Raw genomic sequence first — 22,169 nt, 5'->3', positions numbered from 1 at the left:
TGTGGCTTCCTTGGTTGAATTGTTTCATCTGTAGTGTGGTCTTTCTCTTTTCTTGCTGCCTGACAAGCATTCATCGTTTTTTCTATTGAGTTTCATTATGTCTTTTTAGCTATTTTCAAAAATTGTGGGGAGAGGTGTGCTTTTGACTTGAAATTTGACTGAGCCCTGAGTGAGCTCCTAACAATAAAAATCTGTGCCTATGTACTCAGAAGTGGTTGAGTTCAGACATATCGATACTCAGGTTAAAATAATGTAATAGTCTAGTGGAAACAGTAATTTTCTTGACCATAATAGCTTGAGGAGGGAAACTTTTCCATAGAGACTGTAAAGGTCACTTTTTTGAACATAGCTCCCACAATCTGCCAGTTACCATGGCTAGTGGCCATGATGACTGAGAATTCTGGGAGTTGTCCAAGAAGTTTTTTTTCAAGCTCTGATTTAATCTAACCACCACTATTATCCCTGTAATCCCAATCACTGATTAAGGTTGTGGGGGAGGTTGTTTATCTGTTTCAGTGTATGTTGGTGTATGTGTGAATGGGTGTGTATCCTGCCCCCTATATTTAATTCTACCCTTCTGTACAAGCCCCAAAGGTTTTCATAACCATCAGTGCACCCTTCTACCCAGGAATGATGTCCATAATCATGTCCTTTCTGAAAGTCCCATTAGAAGTAATAGTGCCACTGTATTTTGCTCTGGTCAGGCCCCACCTGGAATATTGTGTCCAGTTCTGGGCACCACAATTCAAAAAGGACATTGAGAAACTGGAGCGTGTCCAGAGGAGGGTGACTAAAATGGTGAAAGGTCTGGAAACCTTGCCCTATGAGGAACGACTCAGGGTGCTGGGGATGTTTAGCCTGGAGAAGAGAAGGTTAAGAGGTGATATGATAGCCCTGTTTAAATATTTGAAAGGATGTCATATTGAGGAGGGAGCAAGCTTGTTTTCTGCTGCTCCAGAGAACAGGACCCAGAACAATGGATGCAAGCTACAGGAAAAGAGATCCCACTTCAATATTAGGAAGAACTTGCTAACAGTAAGGGCTGTTCGACAGTGGAACACACTCTTTCCTCCGAGTGTAGTGGAGTATCCTTCCTTGGAGGTCTTTAAGCAGAGGCTAGATGGCCATCTGCTGGGGATGCTTTGATTTGGATTTCCTGCATGGCAGGGGGTTGGACTGGATGGCCCGTGTGGTCTCTTCCAACGCTATGATTCTATGATTCTGTGCACTAATGGGCTACAATAACCTGTTCATCAACTCTCTATGTAAGATTAGTAAATATATGGGAATAATAAATATATGGGCATACCCTCCTGATCCTGATTAAGACACCATATTATCTGTCAGATTGATTCCCTGTAATTGACCACTGTAGCATGTTTTGAATTTTTACTGTTCCTGGATTGTGATTGTATTTTAAGTATTCTATTTTACGGTATTGCATTTTATGATTGTATTTATGGTTTTATCAGGTTGTAAACCTGCCTCGATCTGAAGGGAGAGGCAGGGCAATATAAATAAAACTATTATTATTATTATTATTATTATTATTATTGTAAGATACTCCACCAAATGTTGACTTTTCTTGAATAATCAAGGATTCCATAGGGGCAACACCTTCAGTACTAGAGCTTCATTTTGAGTAAACCTGCTGGGGATTGGGCTGCATGATGTGGTATTAATAAGAAAGTAACGACGTTCCCTGTAAATAGGGTTGCCATTACCCTCCTGCCGACGGGACATTCCCGGTTTTTCACCACTAGGGGGCGTCCCTGCACGGTTTCCTCCTTGACTCAGGTTTGTCCTGGGTTTTGCCAATCTGGTGACTTTCACACCAAAATGGGTACTTTTCAGAGCCTTTGGTGTGATTTTGGTGGTTGGTTTTATTGGTAATTTTGAGAGTTGAAATAAGTTCCAATTATTTTTATTCAATTAGGGCTATGTTTTATTGCCATATTAACATTACGGGGACTTTTCAGGGATTTTGACTGAATATTTGGTGAGATATGGGGGGGATTTGGTGAGTTTTGGCCAAACGTTTGGGGAATTATCTTTGAGGCTTGTTGGCAACAATTGTTGCCAGACTCAGGAAGAGGAGCTCCTCCTTTGTTTGGTCCCAGCAAGGCAGCAGGGGGGAGAGGGCCATTTCCTTTGGCACCGAGGCGAGGAGGAGGTGTGTGGCCATTTTCAATATTTATTTTGCCCCTGTGTATTTTTTCTAACTTTGGCTGCCAGGGCTCAGTGCTCTGGAATTCTGGTTTCTGTGAGGCATTTGGCCTTCTCTGTCAGAGAGCTCTGATGCCACAATAAACTACAATTCCCAGGATTCCATAGCACTGAGCCCTGGCAGTCAAAGCAGTGTGTTTTGGACACAGATATCCTCCTTTTGTGAGTTAACGAATGAATCCAGTCCCTAGCCTTTCTATCTCTCTCACACACTGCAGGAGTAATAACCCACTTTGAGACTGCTTTAACTCAATGGTAGGGAATCCTGGGAATGCTAGTGTTTGGGAAATATTGAAACTTATCTGCCAGAGATGGCTCTGAGGCCACAATAAACTACAATTCCCAGGATTCCCCAGCACTGAGCAGTCTCAAACTGGACCATTTCCTCAGTGTGGATGCACCTGGTGAGGCATTCTGGGCACTGCAGTTCAACTACGTTTGGGGGGTTATGGGACTCCCTGTCAGAGATAGTTCTGGGGCCACAGTGTACTACAATTCCCAGCATTCCCCAGCACTAACCCAGGACAGTTAAGTCACTCTCGAACTGGATTATTTCCTCAATGGGGATGCAGCTTTGGTGAGGAACTCTGGGCATTTCAGTCCAGCTATGCTTTATTTCTGCAGTGTATTTTGGACCAGAGACAAGGTGACCAGACATCCTCCTCCTTTTCCAGGACATGTCCTCTTCTGTCAAATTTCAAAATGCCCTCATTTTGGATCATGCCTAAGAAACATGCATTTATATTAACATTTTTAAAAAATCATCAATTTTTTTCACGTGTCCTCCATTTATTAAAACTGTGTCCTACATTTAAAATGTAGTCCTACATTTGTCCTACATTTGTCCCGGTTTGGAGGTCCTGACTTATGGCAACCCTACCTGTAAAACGCCTAAATGTTATAATGATTTTCCTTGCGTTTTGATTATCTTAAGTTTATTTTAAAAATATTTATACTTTGTTTGCCTTGATTATTTACTATGCCCATGCCCAATTGGATTAGCATCCCATGGCGCTGTAACTTTAGGAGGGTTTTTTGGCATGAATGCCAGTGAACACAGTAACATTTCTATCTTGAGAATAAATGCCAGTGGTGTTTAGGTTTTGGAAATGTGCCTGCAGAATGAAGCTAAGTAACCATACATGGATGATTGCTATTATAAGGAGGAACAGTGTGTCTGGAAGAAAGGGGCACAAATTCAACCAAACCCTTATGAGATTAAATGAATGTGCTTTTTTCCTTTGTCATTGTTAACTGTTGCATCTACCCTCAGTGAGTCCAAGGTATTACAGATAGGCTAAATTACTAAATTACCATGCTCAAGACTCTAGGAAAAAGGAGGGCGAATATATTTTGGATATATCACTGGAAAGTGGAATGGAATCATTTATATTCTTGAGAACTGCAGCTTTAAGTGCATCTGCAGTTCCCCTAATATTCAAGAGAGGGCTTTTTAAATCAGCAAATTGTTGGAGATGTTATTCTGCAAATGCTTCCTTAATACATATGTTTAAAAGTTGTCCCATAGAGTAGCCACATTTTGGGAGGAAGTAATCACACAAGTATATTTGGTACTGGCAAAATATACCAAGTTCATTGGAATATTCAGTTGTTCAGGCAGTTCCTTGATATTCCTTGATACTGAGGAATGAAATATCTATCTTTTGAGTTTATTTATTTTGAGTTTCAGGTACAGAAAGTGCAAAATGATGGGAAAGAATTTTTAAACCACTTTGAACAACAAAGCTTGTGGAATCCAGCACCTTGATTATTAAGAACAGTGGCTATTTGCTAAAAGTGGATATATTTGATCCTATGATCTGTTATGCCACAGAGTATTTAAAGGAAAATAGCTAAAGATTTATTTGGATAAGTAGATTATAAAATCCACAGACATGACATTAGCAAATAAAATGCACATTTTGTATCCAGATAGCTGAATGAGTGAAGGCAAACCTGTTAAAGAAAACAAAGACTGCAGTCATATGCATTGTCCTAAGCACACACAAGTAGATAACATAGAGTTTACAGCAGATTTGCAATAATATAAAATTACATTCAAATATATTAGAGTTAGCTTCAATTCTGTATAGCCAGGAACATGAAGTCTTTTAATTTAGAGGGTTATATCAAGTTTATTTAATAAACTTGTAGAAAACAGGTGAACTGGTTTCCATTTCCTTCCTTTTAAACTCCTCCAGATAAAGTTTTGAGAGGCATAAAAATAGGCATTTGATGGACACTTCAGGGTTGAGTGCAATGTCTTAATGAGTACAGTCGGCCCTTCTTATACACTGATTTTTTATGCATGGATTCAAGCATCCATGGTTTGAAAATGTTCAAAAAAAGTATAAATTTCAAATATCAAACCTTGATTTTCCATTTTTTATAAGGGACACCATTTTGCTATGTCATTATATTTAATGGGACTTCAGCATCCATGGATTTTGTTATCCATGGGGAATCTTGAAACCGAACTGCAGTATATAACAAGGGTCCACTGTATATAAATATGGTGTATATAGTGTGTACTTGTGTGAACCTCCAAGTCGCCTCTCAACTTTTGGCAACCTCATGAATTTCAGTTTTCCTAAGGAATACTCAGAGGTGGTTTTGCTAGTTCCTTTCTCTGAAATACAGCCTATAGCACCTGGTCTTCGTTGGCAGTGTCCACTCCAAGTACTAATCAGACCTAACCTTACTTAGCTTCCAAGATCAAACAGGATCTGTTGCCTGTAGGGAATTTAGGCATTGTGGAGTATATCAGTATAGATTTATTTACTTAATATTTTGTGCAATCATATTTACAATCATGCGTCTGAACATCAGGGAATGTTTTCTAGATCTGCTCCCCCCCAACCCCCCTCCAGAGAATAGATATATTTTTATCTATTTAGTAAAATTGATGGTGCGTGACCCTATACAACTCAAATCATAGTATTTTTTAGACAAGTAGGATAGTAAGTCAGATTTGCAAAGGGAGTAATTAGCATATCTTGTAAGTGGTACATTCTGCACCCACAGTCATTTTCTTGTTGTCAAAGAGCGGTAGAATCATCAGGGATGCTTCCAGTGATTTTCCTGCAACTGGACACATTGCAAGGATGTCATTTGCAAGGAGGTATTGAGGAAAATAGCTGGATGTGTCCCCACTCATCCCCCTGCACTGCATGGAAATGGCCATGTCAGGGCAACCACACTACTTACAAGATGAGTTTCGCAGGGGATTTTAGTCATTGCATGGTCAGAACAGAATTCCAACTTCCACAACAATTTAAAAAATCATTTGCAGTGGCATGTATTACAGTGGCATTATAAACGTCAGACCCAATATTTATATTACCAGAACATGACTTATTGGTTAGGCCAGTCTTCTTTAGAGTACCTCATCCATTAGTCATAATTTGGAAAAATACTATGTGATTAAAACTTCAAAGAGCCTTACTACTCAATTAGATATTTGCTGTGATCACCTATCATTAAGAATCCAAGTTTGTTTTCTTCTTGTTGTTCTCTTCCAGGTATTTTCCTTTTGACTTGTGACATCTTTAAATTTTAAGCATGAGCTCCAGGGCAATTTTATTACTGATGTTTGTAAGATGTTCACAGAGCATTTTTCTCCTAATGCTCATGGTTCTTTGAATCCACGTCTGTGTTGTCACTGAACTTTGGAAAATCTGGTTTAAAAAAAGCAAGCTTCATTTGGCTGATTAAACATAAAGACCAAGATTTGTATTGTGAGAATCGAACCACCATACATTCTGTATGAGAACTGAGAACCCTTTGCATTGCCAAGAGTATCACATTTTGTACTGAGTGTGTCCTTACTGGAGTCCTGCCTAACCCTGACATTTTTCAGGCTTTGTAAGTGTGCTTCACAGTTCTATTAGATCTAACGGTTAATAAATAAAACTTAGCATTTTTGGCAAGGAACTTCTTATGTCAGTGACTGTGGCACTCTAGCTTAAATATTTGGTTACTTCATCTAGAAGAGATAAAATATTTTCAAATGTTATCTTCTGATATGTTAAACTTTGGATCACCTCCACAGAGTGAAAATGATTTTTAGTTTGCTTTTAATACAAATGTCTAAATTTTCTTTGGTCACTTTTGTTGGGACTGAAATCAGGAACTCAATCAATTGAATATACTGTAGCGAAATGGTGAATCATATGCAGATGCCTATTCATTACTAATTCCCTTTGCACCCAAGCAGTAAGACTGGACAACTCTCTGACAAGCAGGACAGCTAAGCTGGTTCTGCTGGTACTAGGGCCTGAAACACCATAGCCTCAGGATCAAAGGTGATGCATTGTCAGAATGTAGAGAGATCTTGTAACACCTTTGAGACTAACTGAAATAAAGAAGTTGGCAGCATGAGCTTTAGTAGACTCCAATGTACTTCCTGAGATGCATATAGCCTACGAAAGCTCATGCTGCCAACTTCTTTATTTCACTTAGTCTCAAAGATGCTACAAGTTCTCTCTGAATACTGATTCTACAGACTAACATGGTTATATCTTTGCATTCTACCACTTTTGTAGTCAGAAAAGAGTAATATTAAATTTGCTTAAAATAAAGGAATATAACAAAGACAAGCAGGATGGGTTTGCCTCTCCACTGTTACACACACTTTTTCTTTTCCATATGAAAAAGTGCCCCCCCCTTTTTTTTTGAACCCAGGTCTCCAGACTCATAGTCCAACACTCAAATTGCTATACTGAGTGTGTCACTAAAGTTCTGCGAAATAAAAGAACAACATCAGACTTCTGATTTGTTGATATAAATAATAATAATAATAATAATAATAATAAATTATTTATGTTTCCCCGCCTCTCCCGGTTGGATCGAAGCGGAGTTACAGACTAAGTAAAAACACAGTATATGCACTAAAATTCTCTAACATTAAAATATCCAACATGTAATTATCAATTAACTATTAACTATTAACAATACAATCAGTAAATAGCACAGCGTCTCAGTTGGTATATCATATCAGGAAATGCTTGGCGAAAAAGCTCGGTTTTAAGTGCTTTCCTAAATACTTGTTGTTTAATACATCCCCATGCATTGTGCACATAGCATGTGTTTCCAAAACCTAACTATGGGCTCCAACAAACAGGCCAAAATAAAGCTGCTTTGGGTCACTTTGGAGGTATGCTATTTAAATGATACATGCGTCCGAAGAGGCCAGAAGCTGCACCAAAGCCACGCTCCAGTCCTAAGGAGTGAAGCACAGCTTTGGCACAGCTTCTGGCCTCTTAAGATGTGCATGTATTTAAACAGCATGCCTCCAAAGTGACCTGAAGCAGCTTTGTTTTGGCCTGTCTATTCGGGCCCTATCTCTACAGATAATAATAATAATAATAATAATAATAATAATAATAATTATTATTATTATTATTATTATTATTATTATTTGTATCCCGCCTCTCCCTGTATTGGATCGAGGCGGGTAACAACAAACATTAGAACAATAAAAATAGAACACAACAAACCACAAGTAAAAACATAGCAAAACATATAAAATCTAATTCCCTATCTCCCTCCCACCTTAATATAGCATTAAAAACAATAATTCCCAACTGGAGAGTGAACATTCTGAGGAGGTCAATTTGGGAATGCCTGCCAGAAGAGATCTGTTTTTATTGCCTTCTTAAAGGCCTCCAAAGATGTTATATCGCAGATATCTTCCGGCAGGTCATTCCAGACTTTTGGAGTGGCAACAGAAAATGCTCTGAGACTGGTTTTCTTAGACTGCAAGAGATTCTTCCCAGAGGAAGGTGATAAGTATGTCTTTCTTGTGCTCAGGGGAGAAGCTCTTCTCTCTGAAAAGCCACTGATCAGAGAATGTTTTTACTTTTTGTCTTAGGAGAACCAGCTGGAGGTCTGGAGAGGGATTTTTCAGATGACGTATCTGGTGTATAATAATAATAATAATAATAATAATAATAATAATGTTTATTTATATACTGCTTTTCCAAATATGAACCAGAGGATTGTTAAATTTGTTGTAAAGTCTGAAATAACTTTTAATAGCATTTGCCATCATTAAGGATAAAGTAAAATCTGTATAGGTAGGTATTGTCTGTGGCCACTTCACTACAAGGTTCCATCTTCTGAGGAAAGGCCCATTAGGTGGCCTGTACTGCTGTGACTAATGGAATAGGAGATTCCAAACAGGCAAAAATCAGAGGTAGAGTAGGGATGAAAAAGAGGCAGGTCCTCTTTCCTCAGGTTGCACATAGTTTTATGTTGTCTTTGCAAAAGGTTTCTCTGTACATGCTAATTTCTCTCTTTGCAACTCCATTTTGGATAACTTTCTATTGGCACTCACCACTAGTTTGTTATTACGAAAAGCTGTTATTCCTCATTGAAGCCTTGGGTGGAATAGTTAGGTGTTAAAGAAAATTGACTCGAGGATCTAAGTTCTAGCTTTTGTAAAGTGGAATGTTGTTTTCTCCTCTGTTCTATCACACATTCTTTGATCGTCCATTGCTTTAAATTATGACTTCTGTGGGAAGCTAGTAAAACCTAGCAAAGCCTTACTCAGCAAATATTTGGGATTGCTGTCAAAGTGGGTTATTGCCCTGTTTCTTGTATTTTCAGTTTGAAATAGGGGGGCCTAAACTGCTTGAATTAATATTGTGTGAAGCCCACAGTTCATAATTCAAGTTAGGACCAGACTGCATTCTGTAGTCTACTTTTTTTTATCACCTTTGTTTGGTAGCAGACAAAAAATCAAAGCAGAGCCAGTAGGTTATTGATGTGTCTTCAGTGTTCTTCTTCAATCTTCCTCAGGGCTCATTCCTGCTACAATTTAAAGCAAATTGCTGATCAGGTTATATGTGCCTCGTTTCCACTTGAAACCGGTTTTCATCCTACTGAAATCAGCTTCAGTCGTGATGATGCAAGGCAAATGTAAAAAACCCCACTCTTTCCTGACACTAGTTCTTTGCCGGTTCTTTTTGAAAAGAATCGATTTCAAAGCATGTTCAACAAGTGGGAACGAAGGATCTGAATCACATCATTCTGGAGGGGAGGGACTATGGCAGAGGGGTTTGGCAGAGGGATCAATCCCCCCTCCCGGCTTCCCAGTCTTTACTTTCGAGTAGAGCCCAGCCTCCTGAGGTGAAAAAGAGGGAGCGATTCTTCTCTCCTCCTCCTCCTCCTCAGCTTCCCAGCCTTTATTTTCTAGAAGAGCCTGGGCTGCTGGGTTGAAAATGAGGGAGTGATCCTTCCAAGGCAATGTGGTGCAGTGATTTGAATGTTGGAATCCCAGATCAGCCATATAAACTAGTGGGTGACCTTGGGCTAGTCAGTCAATCAACCTTTATTAGGCATAAACCTGGGCTAGTCATACACTCTCAGTCTCAGAGGATGGCAGTGGGAGAGTCTTCCATGACACCCATGGATCCATGCATCCCAGGGGAAATTCCTCTATGGGGGTACCACCTCAAGCCCCCCCCCCATGTCCTCCAAGTCCTGTGAGGCTGGGAAGGCACCACCTGTCCCCCCATGTGTTAAGTCCTCCCCTGAATGTCCTACATTCTGAGGAGCATAACTTAGAGACACTCTGCATCAACATTCCTAGGAGTGATTTGAGTTTTGTTGATTTGGGGACACCCTCCATATATATATATATATATATATATATATATATATCCCTCTGGAAGCTCCTCCTTTTTTAGCATGACCAAGAGGCATGCATTGACATTTCTAACAGCGCCCTGGGGTTTTGATTTGGGGGTGGTCCTTCATTCAGGGCATGCAGCCCTGGACAGAAGGTTGAAATTATATGATTTTAATACTGTAGATGAAGCGGGCTGCGCAACGACTAGCGCTACTGGCAGAAACATCAGCACATATCTGACAAGGCACTCCATGAGAACATGTTACGTTCCTACGGAGTGGCAATCGATGCAGCAAAGAATTCATTCTGTGCTGCATGGATTGCATTGGCAGAGTCTCGTCCAGCAGAGCTGTTCAGGGTGGTTAGGGAATTAACTCAACCTCCGGCCACCCTGAACCCTTTATTAGAACCAACTACAGCCTGCTGTGATGCTTTTAATGACTTTTTTGCTGATGAAATCTCTCAGATAAGGGCTGATCTCGACGCTGGTTTTCTGACAGAATCATTAGAAGAGGTATCTAGTGCTTCTGGAAACAAGATTAAACTGGATCACTTTGAGTTTGTAAATCATAGAATCATAGAATCATAGCGTTGGAAGAGACCGCACGGGCCATCCAGTCCAACCCCCTGCCAAGCAGGAAATCCAAATCAAAGCATCCCCAGCAGATGGCCATCTAGCCTCTGCTTAAAGACCTCCAAGGAAGGATACTCCACTACACTCTGAGGAAAGAGTGTGTTCCACTGTCGAACAGCTCTTACTGTCAGGAAGTTCTTCCTAATGTTGAGGTGGAATCTCTTTTCTTGTAGCTTGCATCCATTGTTCTGGTACTGTTCTCTGGAGCATCAGCTCCCTCCTCAATATGACATCCTTTCAAATATTTAAACAGGGCTATCATATCACCTCTTAACCTTCTCTTCTCCAGGCTAAACATCCCCAGCACCCTGAGTCGTTCCTCATAGGGCAAGGTTTCCAGACCTTTCACCATTTTAGTCACCCTCCTCTGGATACGCTCCAGTTTCTCAATGTCCTTTTTGAATTGTGGTGCCCAGAACTGGACACAATATTCCAGGTGGGGCCTGACCAGAGCAGAATACAGTGGCACTATTACTTCTAATGGGACTTTCAGAAAGGACATGATTATGGACATCATTCCTGGGTAGAAGGGTGCACTGATGGTTATGAAAACCTTTGGGGCTTGTACAGAAGGGTAGAATTACCGATGACGTGGACAAGCTCCTTGGCTGTGTAAAAAAGACAACCTGCCCTCTCAACCCTTGCCCATCCTGGTTGACCGTTCAGGGAGGAGATGTAATTAAAACTTCACTACATCTTATAATTAATACATCTCTTCGGGAGGGAATATTTCCACCTGCCTTAAAACAGGCTATAGTGAAACCACTTTTGAAGAAACCCTCCCTAGATCCCCTGCAAATCAGTAATTATAGACCAGTCTCCTTACTACCTTTTTTGGGAAAGGTGATTGAGAGGGGAGTCGCCTTTCAACTCCAAGCTGTCTTGGATGAAGCCGATTATTTGGACCCATTTCAAACTGGCTTCAGGCGGTATACGGAGTGGAGACTGCCATGGTCGCCTTAGTCGATGATCTCCGTCTAGGTATCGACAGGGGAAGTGTGACCCTGTTGGTACTTTTGGACATCTCAGCAGCCTTCGATACCATAGACCATGGTATCCTTCTGGTACGCCTGAGAGAGTTGGGTATTGGGGGCACTGCACTCCAGTGGCTCCGTTCCTATCTCTCAGGAAGATTCCAGATGGTGGGGCTGAGGAACAGTTGCTCTTGAAAAAGAGAGCTGACATCTGGCGTCCCCCAGGGCGCCATTCTGTCCCCCATGCTGTTTAATATTTACATGAAGCCTCTGGGACAGATCATCTGGAACCATGGAGCACGGTGTTATCAGTACGCTGATGACACCCAGATCTATCTCTCCATGTCTCTGACTGATACAGTGACTAAGGATGGATGAGGGAAAACAAACTCAAGTTGAATCCAGAGAAAACAGAGGTACTCGTGATAGGTACCCCAAGTCCAGACAAGGAAATTTGTCATCCAGTCCTGGACGGAGTCACACTTCCCGTAAAGGACAGAGTTCACAGTTTGGGAGTACTCCTGGACTCATCCCAGTTATCATCACAAGTGGAGTGCTTGGTACCAGCTTTGGCTGATACGCCAACTGCGTCCCTCTTTGGACCAAAAGGACCTTGAAACAGTAGTACATGCACTGGTAACCTCTTGCTTAGATTTCTGTAATGTGCTCTACATGGGGCTACTTTTGTACCAGGTTCGGAAGCTTCAGCTAGTTCAAAATGCTCCAGCCAGATTGGTCGCTGGAATTTCAAGGTCGGACCACATAACACCTGTTTTAAGATCTCTTCACTGGCTGCCAGTTAGCTTCCGGGCTCAATACAAAGTGTTGGTTATTACCTATAAAGCCCTACATGGCTTGGGCCCGAGTTACTTGAGGGAGCGCCTCTCCCCACACAATCCACAATGCACTCTCAGAACAACAGGGAAGCTCTTACTCCCAAGGTGAGACTGGTAGCAACACACCAAAGATCATTTACAACAACAGCTCTTATGTATTGGAATAAACTCCCGGAAGAGATTCACCTTAGCTCTACTCTGGATGTCTTTAAGAAGACGCTGAAAACTTATCTCTTCTGGCTAGCATACCCTCCTGACTCTTTATAAAGAAAACTATTCCCTAATATAAAGAAAACTATTCCCTTTTACCTTTAGATGTTTACTTACGACTGATAGACTCTATGACTGGTTTTATATATTGTTTTTAAATTTTTTTATCGGATTTGTATCTGTAGTTGGAATTCTATTGTGCTATGATATGATATGTTTGTCTTAACTGAATCTGTAAACCACTTTGCTCTTGCTGGAAAAGTGGTATATAAATAAAGTTTTATTATTATTATTATCTGTAGGGTGGGGTGCCTGGTTCTCCCAGCCCTCCCTTCCTCCTTCTCCCTTCCATCATCAATGATGCGTAGATGATTGACATGCATTTTGAAGTGGCACAAACTAGTGGGAAAGACAGTCATGCCAAAAAAGAAGCGATTACAAGGGAGTAATGAAAATATCTGTTTTCATAGTGGGAACTACAGACCTTTTGGAACTGATTCAATGACACGGAGCAAAGGCAAATCACAAACTGGTTTAAATGTAAGTGGGAATGAGCCCTCAGTGTTGTTGATTATCATGACTAGAACATAGATGTTTATCACACTATACTCTTAAAGTGCTACTATTCCACTTTGACTGCTCTAGCTGCTTCCTGTTGCATTCTGGTATTGGCAGTTTTAAGGAGGGGTATTTAGAATTCTCAGGCAGAGATCTCTGCCTGAGAATTCTAAATACCCCTCCTTAAAACTGCAAATCCCGGAATGCAACAGGAGGCAGCTAGAGGAGTCAAAGTGGAATAGTAGCACTTTAAGAGTATAGTGTGATAAACATCATAGTTATGGAAGGTTAAATGCCTGTACTGCAGCCACTCACTCACAAACCACAAGGTTGTCAGTTCAATACCAGCCAGGGGCTCAGGGTTGACTCAGCTTGGCATCCTTCCGTAGGTCACTAACATAATACCCAGCTTGTTGTGGAGGTCTTTAAACAGAGCTTAGGTTGGCATCTTTCAGGACTGCTTTAGTTGTGTCTTTCTGCATGGCAAGGTATTAGACTAGAGGTCCTGCTGGTCCTTACCAGCTCTAAGGCTGCCCCTCACTCCTGGAACCTCCTTCCCCCACAAGCACGGCTCAACACTTCCCTAACCAGTTTTAAAACTGAGTTAAAGACCATATTATTTAGGGAAGCGTTCCCAGGGAGTCTGTGATTGTTACCTGGTTGTTTTTGATATTTGATTTGATAGTTTATATTTGATGTTTTTAATTTGCTTCCTTTTTATTCAGTTCTATCTTATAATATTATCTATTGTTTTATCTGTTATTATCCATTAGATGGTACGCCATGGGCAGGCTTTATATATTCTTCGATTTATTGACTTTTTGTACAGCATGGTGTACATCTACAGCGCTTCATAAATACAGTTTAATAATAATAATAATAATAATAATAATAATATGCATTGCAGAAATAATGCAGTTTGATAGTGCTTTTACTGACATGGACCCCTGGGATTTGTAGTTTGTTGTGGCAACAGAGCTCTCTGACAGATGAGGCTAAATATTTCACAAAACTACAATTTTCAGAATTCCATAGCATTGAGCTGTGGCAGTTAAAGCAATAACAAACTGCATTACTTTTGCAATGCTGGTACAGCCTAAGATTTTATGAGTCTGTGTCTTAACTCTCTCTGGCTTTCTTCGCAAACGAAGATTCAGTCTTAACTATAACTCTACCTAAAGAAGCCCATCCACCCGATCTCAGTAACCAAGTAAGGAGGGTGTTGGGGAAGAAACAAAAGAACAAAGGTAACTGAAGAAGCTGGAGAGATCTGCAGATGAGATGGGAAAAGGGCACCACAGGACTATTATCATTCAGATGGTTCACAAAGCTGGGCTTTATGGACCCCCCACCCCTCAAATATGTAGGTTATTAGGTATATTAGGAGCCCCCCCCCTCTCTGTGTGTGTATTATAGGAGCCCTGGTGGCACAGTGGTTAAATCCTGGTATTGCAGCCACAATGTTGTGAGTTTGATCCCAGGGCTCCAAGGTTGGTTCAAGGTCTTTCATAGGTTGGTAAAATGGGGACTCAGCTTCTTGGGGGGCAATTGGCTTACAGACTGAAAATCACTTAGAGAGTGCTGAATCATCAAAGAAACCACAAGGGCCACCAAGTGAAACCCATCCTGCCATGCAGGAAATTACAATCAAAGCACCCCAACAGTTGGCCAGCCAGCCTCTTTTTAAAAACTTCCAAATAAGAAGATTACACCACCCTCTAAGGGAGTGTGTTCCACCATTGAACAGCTCTTACTGTCAGGAACTTCATCCTAATGTTGAGGTGGAATTTCTTTTCCTGTAGCTTGCATCCATTGTTCTGAGTTCTATTTTCTGGAGCAGGGGTAGGCAACCTTTTTGAGCTGGGGGCCGGGTTGCTGTCCCTCAGCCAACTGGGGGGCTGAAGCCGGGGGTGGAGCTTCTACCCTCCGGGGGCGGGGCTGCATGCTGGGGGTGGAGCTTCCACCCTCCAGGGGTGGAGCCACATGCCGGAGCGTGGAGCTTCCACCCTCTGGAGGCCAGGCCTCCTCCTCTTTCCTGGCCCCTGACGGGGCCCCAGGCCCCATCAGAGACCAGCAAAAAAGCCAGCAGGGGCCTCCAGCGCTGGAGGCCCCCTCCTCTTTGCTGGCCCCTTTGCCGTCCAGAGGCCTGCTGCCGCCGCTGCTCTTGAAGGGCCCCAGCCACCGCAATGGGCCTCCTAGAGGCCGCCGCCAATGGCGGCGAAGTCTTGCACAACCTTTCCTGTGGTCGCACAAGACTTCGCCTCTAGGCCGCCGCCATTTTGTTTCGCAAAATGGCGGCAAAGTCTCACCGACCATGTGAAAGGTCGCGCGAGACTTCACCGCCATTTTGCAAAATAAAATGGTGGCGCCCGGAGCAGCAAAATGCCACAATCGGTGGCGGCGGCAGGAATGAGCAGAGGCCGGCCAAAAGGCCTCCACGGGCCGCATCCAGCCCGCGGGCCGGAGGTTGCCGACCCCTGCTCTGGATCATCAGAAAACAAGCTTGCTCCATCCTCAGTATGACACCCCTTCAAATACTTAAACAGGGCTATCATATCACCTCTTAAGCATCTCTTCTCTTGGCTAAACATCCCCAGCTTCCTAAGTCTGTCCTCACAGAGTATGGTTTCCAGACCCTACACCATTTTGGTGGCCCTCCTTTGGACACACTCCAACTTGTCAACATCCTTTTCGAACTTTGGTGCCCAGACCTGGACTGGCCACAGTACTACAGGTAATGCCTAACTAAAGCAGAATAGAGTGACACTATGATTTCCCTTGATCTTGACACTATGCTTCTATTGATGCAGCCTAGAATCGCAATGGCTTTTTTAGCTGCCGCATCACACTCTTGGTAGGAGACTGTTGACTCACCACACACTGTCCTCTACCAGGACTCCTAGATCCCTTTCACATGTAGTCTCCTTAAGCAAGGTGTCCCCTATCCTATATCTATGCATTTCATTCCCCCCCCCCCCCTTAAGTGCAGTGCCTTACATTTCCCCCTGTTGAAGTTCATTTTGTTAGTTTTGGCCCAGCTGAGTTCACTATTAAGTGGTATAGAAATGTAAATGGTAAATGCTATTGTAGTAGTTTTGCTGAAAATAATGAACATAAATTGTCTCATATAAAATACAGCAGGGTACTGCTGGCAAATGAAGGTATACATCACATTGGAAGATAGGTTGCTGTCTGCGCCTCTGAACTTACGAATGAGATCATTAGGTCAGCCATGAGAAAAGTGTGTGCTATGGATAGCATGTGGCTCCCAAGGCCCTTTTTGTGATTCCCAAGGTCTCTAATAAGTTTGGGAGGAAAACACTTTTACTCCCAAATACTTTCTAGAGGCTTCTGGGGGAGGGGGGCAATTATGCCATGTTGTTCACACACCTGGCCTAAGAGAGACCTTTTTTTAACAGAAAGTGACATCCTTGTTGCTTACACACACACACACACACACCTCTTCCCTTGGCCTAAGATGGGTGGGGAGGGGGACAATGATGACTAAGAACTTGGTACAGTTGTACCAATGCCTCCTGGAGGGCATTTGGAAACAAAAAACAAAAGGGGTTTTATGTTGGTTTGCAGGGGTGCAATGGGGCATGTGTGAAGCCCTCCAATTTCTCCTGGTAGGCCAGTGTATCTCTTTACCCCCCAATAGTTGTGCACCCTGCGTAATAAGGTTTTTAGGGCAGACGTGGGGATCCAGGTCATCTATAACGTCTAATTTCTGTTTCTGCACCTCTGTGCCAACATCTGTAACTTTGTAAATTTGGGTTGCTTTCTTTGAACAAGTACAACCCCGCCACCTATGAAAGAGAAATGTCATTGTCCAGGATGGGCTGTAGATTATTGATGTATGAGTGGTTTTAGCTCAGAACTGTCTGTACCAAACGAAATTTGGTATTTTCTCGTCAGTGCTTGTCTTATGGTAGTTTATTCCTTGGCACTAATCTAGCTCTTTTGATCTGTTTTTCATTTCCTTGTTTTGGTATTGTAGCCTGAGAAATGCTTGATTTAAATCTTGATTGGTAAATGTGTGATGGGTCTGAACAGATACAGTTGTATCACATAGCCTTACTATAAACAATAGATTTTGTTTTGTGTTCTGGATGAAAGCTGAAAGCATGCAAGTGTGTGCAGCAATCTGCAGCTTTCTCATATAAGGTGATGCTTGTATGTCCATTATGTAGTTGTATAGTAGCATCCAGAAAGCTAACGCTGGGAAGCTCAGGTTGATGATAGAGTTGAAGATCTGGTACAACTGGATTTAATTTACATGATTTCAAATAATAAAGACAACAGAGATTCTTGAGGCACCCAAAACATGAACAAGGGTTGTTGATGTTGGCTTTTTTGCATGAGCTTTTTAAAAACAAGCAGTCCACTGCTAGTAACTTTCCCCACTTTATAAACTAGCAGATTTTTCTACAATTAAAAAAAAAAGTTTCAACTAGTAAAATTGTAGTTTTGCAAAGTCTGCCCCCTGGTGTACAGCTAAAGTGCCTTCTTTTTTGCTATCACAAAACAAACAAACAAAAAAGGCACCAGCTCTCTTTGGCTAAAGAAGTCTACAGATCCCAGGATTCCATAAGATAGAGCTACAACAAGTGATGCTAGACTGCATTATTTCTACAGTGTAGATGAGTGCACATCTAGGCTTGCAATGTTTGTATGGGGTCAAACCATTGCCAGAAAAAGACACTGAAGGTGGCTAAGAATATCAAAATTCAAATCAAGATAAATACAGTTAAAATATAAGAACTTAAGATAGAATTAAAAGTGCATCAGTAACAATAAACAGCTCCTTTATAACCCACTTTTAAATGCTAAAGGCCTGTCAGAATACAAGTGTTTTGCTTCCATTAAAAGAAAAACCAGAGAGGAGGTCAGGCTAGTTTCTCTTGGACAGCCTGGGAGCTATTACCAAGAAGGCCCTCTTTCACATCCTCATAAGATGTGATTTTGAAGATAGCTGAAATAAAAGAGCCTCCCACAAACATCTTAAACCCAAGGTAGGCAAGTAAGTGAGGATATGATCTTTAAGAAAAACTTGTGTCAACTTATATAGGGATTTATAAGTTATAACCATCCAAATGTACACAAAATACACAGCTCTGGTACTTCCATTCCATTTTATCTGCTTCACAGTCTATAGTTAATAAGCCTCTGATATTCACAGGAATTAATGGGAAACTGTGTTGAGTTTTCCTGGGGCTATCTAGGGTGTCCAGTTTGCTGTACAGTAATTTTTGAATGTTTAGGTCTTTTGAGAGCATAATTCCAGCTAATATGATACTTGCAACACTTTGACATTTTGTTTTCTTACAGAAAGATGAATAAAGGCAAACAGATGAAATAATTAGAAGGATGAAAAAAGTGCACATATTAATGGAAGGCTGAAGAATATTGCAGTGAGAATCAAGGTGGCAGGAGCCTGTGGCTAAGATAAAAGTAAGTCTAACTGCCAAATTTTCTTTTACTTTGTCAGTGTGTATGGTAAGACAGAATAGATGTATTCAGCCATGAAACAGATGGGTAAAAAGTTACAGCCAGAAAATACAATTGTAACTTTATATTAAGAGATCATTTGCCTGAGTGAGTGCTGCAAGGAATTCTGAATCTGATATGTCTGCATGGTATGTGGGATGGGTGAACTTCCTGAAGGCATAGAAGACAGCTTTTGCAATTTGGTGTTGTTATTTGCCATCAAGTTGACCTCAACATATGGTGATCTTATGAATAAGAGACTTCCAAGACCCCAGTCATCAACTGTCCTGCTCAGGTTTCACATACTCAGGCCTATGGCTTTCTTGTTTGAATCAGTGTGCTCTCTCTCTTTTCTTACTGCTTTCCACTTTACCCAGCATTATTGTCTTTTCCAGTGAGTCACATTGGCCTGAAAGAGACCAACACAAAAAGGCGCCTTCTGTGCAGTTTGGGGGCATGGTGATTAGACAACACAAACCTCCAAACTGCATGTAAGCCACGCTGTGGCCATGCTGGGGCTGTGCTAAGGCCACCTAAGGTGGCCCAAACTCAGCTGCAAAGGGAGTGGATTTTATCCACACCTTGCTGCGGCCCATTTGGGACTGTCGCAGTGGCCAGCCTCAATACCGTGGCATTTGCTCACCATGGTCCAGCAGCAATCGGGGCACTCTCTTTTTGCCCTGTCTGCTCGAGGCTATGGTCTCATGGAATCTCCTTCCTTGGAGGCCTTTAAAGAGAGGCTGGATGGCCATCTGTCAGGTATACTTTGATTGGGAGTTCCTGCATGGCAGGGGGTTGGACTGGATGGCCCTTGTGGTCTCTTCCAACTCTAGGATTCTGTGATTCTATGAGATGTATGACAGCCTCATTTTAGTCATCTTCACTTCTAGGGAGAGTTCAGTCTTGATTTGCTTGAAGACCCTTTCATTTTCGAGCAGCCCATGGTATCCTGAGAACTCTTTTTCAGCACCAGATTTCAAAAGAGTTGATTTTCATCCTGTCTGCTTTCTTCACTGTCCAGTTTTTATACTCATATACAGAAATTGGGAGTACTACGGCGTGGATGACTGTGGCTTTAGTATCTAATTCTATATGTTCGTGCATTTCACCAAATCTTAGTCTTTTTCTGATTTCCTGACTACTGTACATTCTCTATTTTGATTGTTGACTGAGACAAGATATAGAAAATCTTTATTTTAGTGCCTTCATTACCCACTTTACAGTTATCATTTCTGGTCATTATTTCCCCCCCTCAATGTTCATTTGCAACCCTGCTTTAGTGCTGTCCTCCTTAAATCTCCTCCATAGTAATTCTAATTTTTTGCTATTTTCTACAAGTAATGTGGTGTTTTCTGTGTATTGTAAATTATTGATGTTTCTTCCCCCAATTTTGCACCTCTTCTCTAAATCTAATCCTGTTTGCCTTATGATTTGCATATAAATTAAGGAGTTATAGTGATAAAATGCATTCCTGGTTGCCCTCCACCTCCACCAATGGGAAACCATTATTTTTCCATGTTGTATTTTAACAGTGGCTTCTTGTCCAGGATATAGGTTACAAATAAGGGCAGTTATAAATATAACAATAAAACTTTAATTTATATCCCGCTTTTTGTTATCACAATCAAAGCGGCGTACAACTTTTAGATGTTGTGGCACTCACACTCCTATTAGAGCAAACCATATTTTTTCATGATTCAAAAAACTAAAGTTTTTGCTGTACTCTATAAAGCACAGGCTGATTTTCTTCTAATTTTTTGGTGTGTTCTATTATCCAACATATGCTTGCAATATGATCCGTAGTGCCTTTTCCTTTTATGAACCCAGCTTGAACATCTTATATTTTAAATTTCATGTTATAAAAGTCTTTCTTGTATAATTTTGAGAATCACTGTGCAGAAACAGGATTTAAAACTGGAAAATCCCATGTTGGGGGCATTGAGCATTAATCCGGCATTAACCTGCACAGAAAGTGGACGAAATTAGATGCTTTTTACTTCCGAGATTTTCCCGAAAGTAAAAGAACTGGATAACAGTTGTGTCTTTATCCCAAACTGGACAGTTCAGTTGTAGATACAAGATGGTATCATTAGGAGACTTGCAGAGAGGACATTGCATATGTGGCTGTTTCTGTTCCATTTCTTATATGTGTATGTCACTGATCTCTACAAGTTATCCCTCTGGAGTACTTGTCATTGGTGGTAAAATAGCAGTATTCAGAGCTTTGCTTTGGATGATTCTATACCCTGTAGGTTATACAATTTGCACTCTCCTAGTTGGGTACAAACTCATGAGATGTGACAATCTGTTTATGTGAAAAATGCATGTGTGGGCAATACACTGCCACAGAAAAATCACAAGGGAAGGGTTAAGGAAATGTAAAGAACCCCACTTCCTGGTAGATGCAGGTAATGTATTTCATGACTGCAGAGCAGTGAGTCTGCTCTGGGTTTTATTCAAAACCCAAAGGAGTTATTCAAGCTTCTCTCCCTATTGGGGGTGGGTAGTGTACAGCATGTTGGATATATCCTTTAAAAGTATGACAAAACCTCTGAACAGAATCACTGGCCTGTTACAGACTGCCAAAATAAAGCTGCTTCGGGTCTCTTTGGAGGTATGCCGTTTAAATGATGCATGCATCCTAAGAATCTGGAAGCTGCACCAAAGCTGCACTCCAGTGCTTACGAATGGAGTGTGGCTTTGGCGCGACCTCCGGACTCTTAGGACCCATGCATCATTTAAACAGCATACTTCCAAAGAGACCCGAAGCAGCTTTATTTTGGCAGTCTGTAACAGGCCACTGTCTCCACTGACATGGAATTCACTACCCATCCACTTTTGATTTGTCACTTCAGATTGTATATTGTGGGTGGATGGGGCAGTCATACTACATGTACTTTTACATATTCCCTCACATAACAAAGCTCAAAATGTCAGATAATTTTTCTTTCTACTTTTCATAGCTTGAGAGTCTCTACAAAAGTACAATTTTCCTCCCACTTCAATCTCATCCTTCCATTTGATTTGTTTGTCATGACCACTAGAGGGAGCCTTATGAGTAGAATCTTTGCTTTGCATTATGATGTTTAGGATAATACAGTACCAAGTAAATCCTTTTAGCAACACCTGTTCTCCAAGTAGTACTCATTTCCCCTGGATTCCTTTTAATAGACGAGAACTTTTTCTCCAGCTTCAGATCCCACAGAATGTACTTTATTTCCATGCTTCTCACCTAATTGGAATGCAGTGGATCTCCTTAATTTCAAAGGCTGTGACTTCAGAGGGTCAGATCTGGCAGGATCTCTGAAGCTTGAAAGAAGGCACTTCAGCTTTTTAGTATCTTCCATGGATGTTTATTTTGAAATGAAGAGAGTTGCTGCTGTCCATATACATTTTAGATGTGCCGAAGTTGGACAATCTGAACCAGATAAATATATTTGCATGCTATTTATTTAAAAACTGAATTGCTATGACTCATTCAATATATTTTTGAATGAACAGTAGTTCCCATTTTGTTTTGTTTTCATGTGGTAGTCACTGGATTATTTATATCCCTCTGAGTCAGGAGTGAGTGATGTATGGCTCTGTGTGATCCCAACCCGCCCTGG

General features: G+C 41.3%; 1 protein-coding gene across 1 annotated transcript in view; it reads left to right on the top strand.

Moving 5' to 3' along the window:
• Window positions 1-22,169, top strand: part of FRMD4B (FERM domain containing 4B) — a 286,248-nt gene that overhangs the window by 62,215 nt on the left and 201,864 nt on the right. The window contains exon 2 of the mRNA XM_089519398.1: window positions 18,403-18,525. The gene's annotated coding sequence lies outside the window, so the exon portion shown is untranslated. The remainder of the gene's footprint in view (window positions 1-18,402; window positions 18,526-22,169) is intronic.

The sequence above is a fragment of the Sceloporus occidentalis genome, unplaced genomic scaffold (assembly GCF_023333645.1).
Source record: "Sceloporus occidentalis isolate IW3139 unplaced genomic scaffold, rSceOcc1.0.p SCAF_1, whole genome shotgun sequence".
NCBI lineage: Eukaryota > Metazoa > Chordata > Lepidosauria > Squamata > Phrynosomatidae > Sceloporus > Sceloporus occidentalis.
This window is presented reverse-complemented; position numbering and strand designations above follow the sequence as displayed.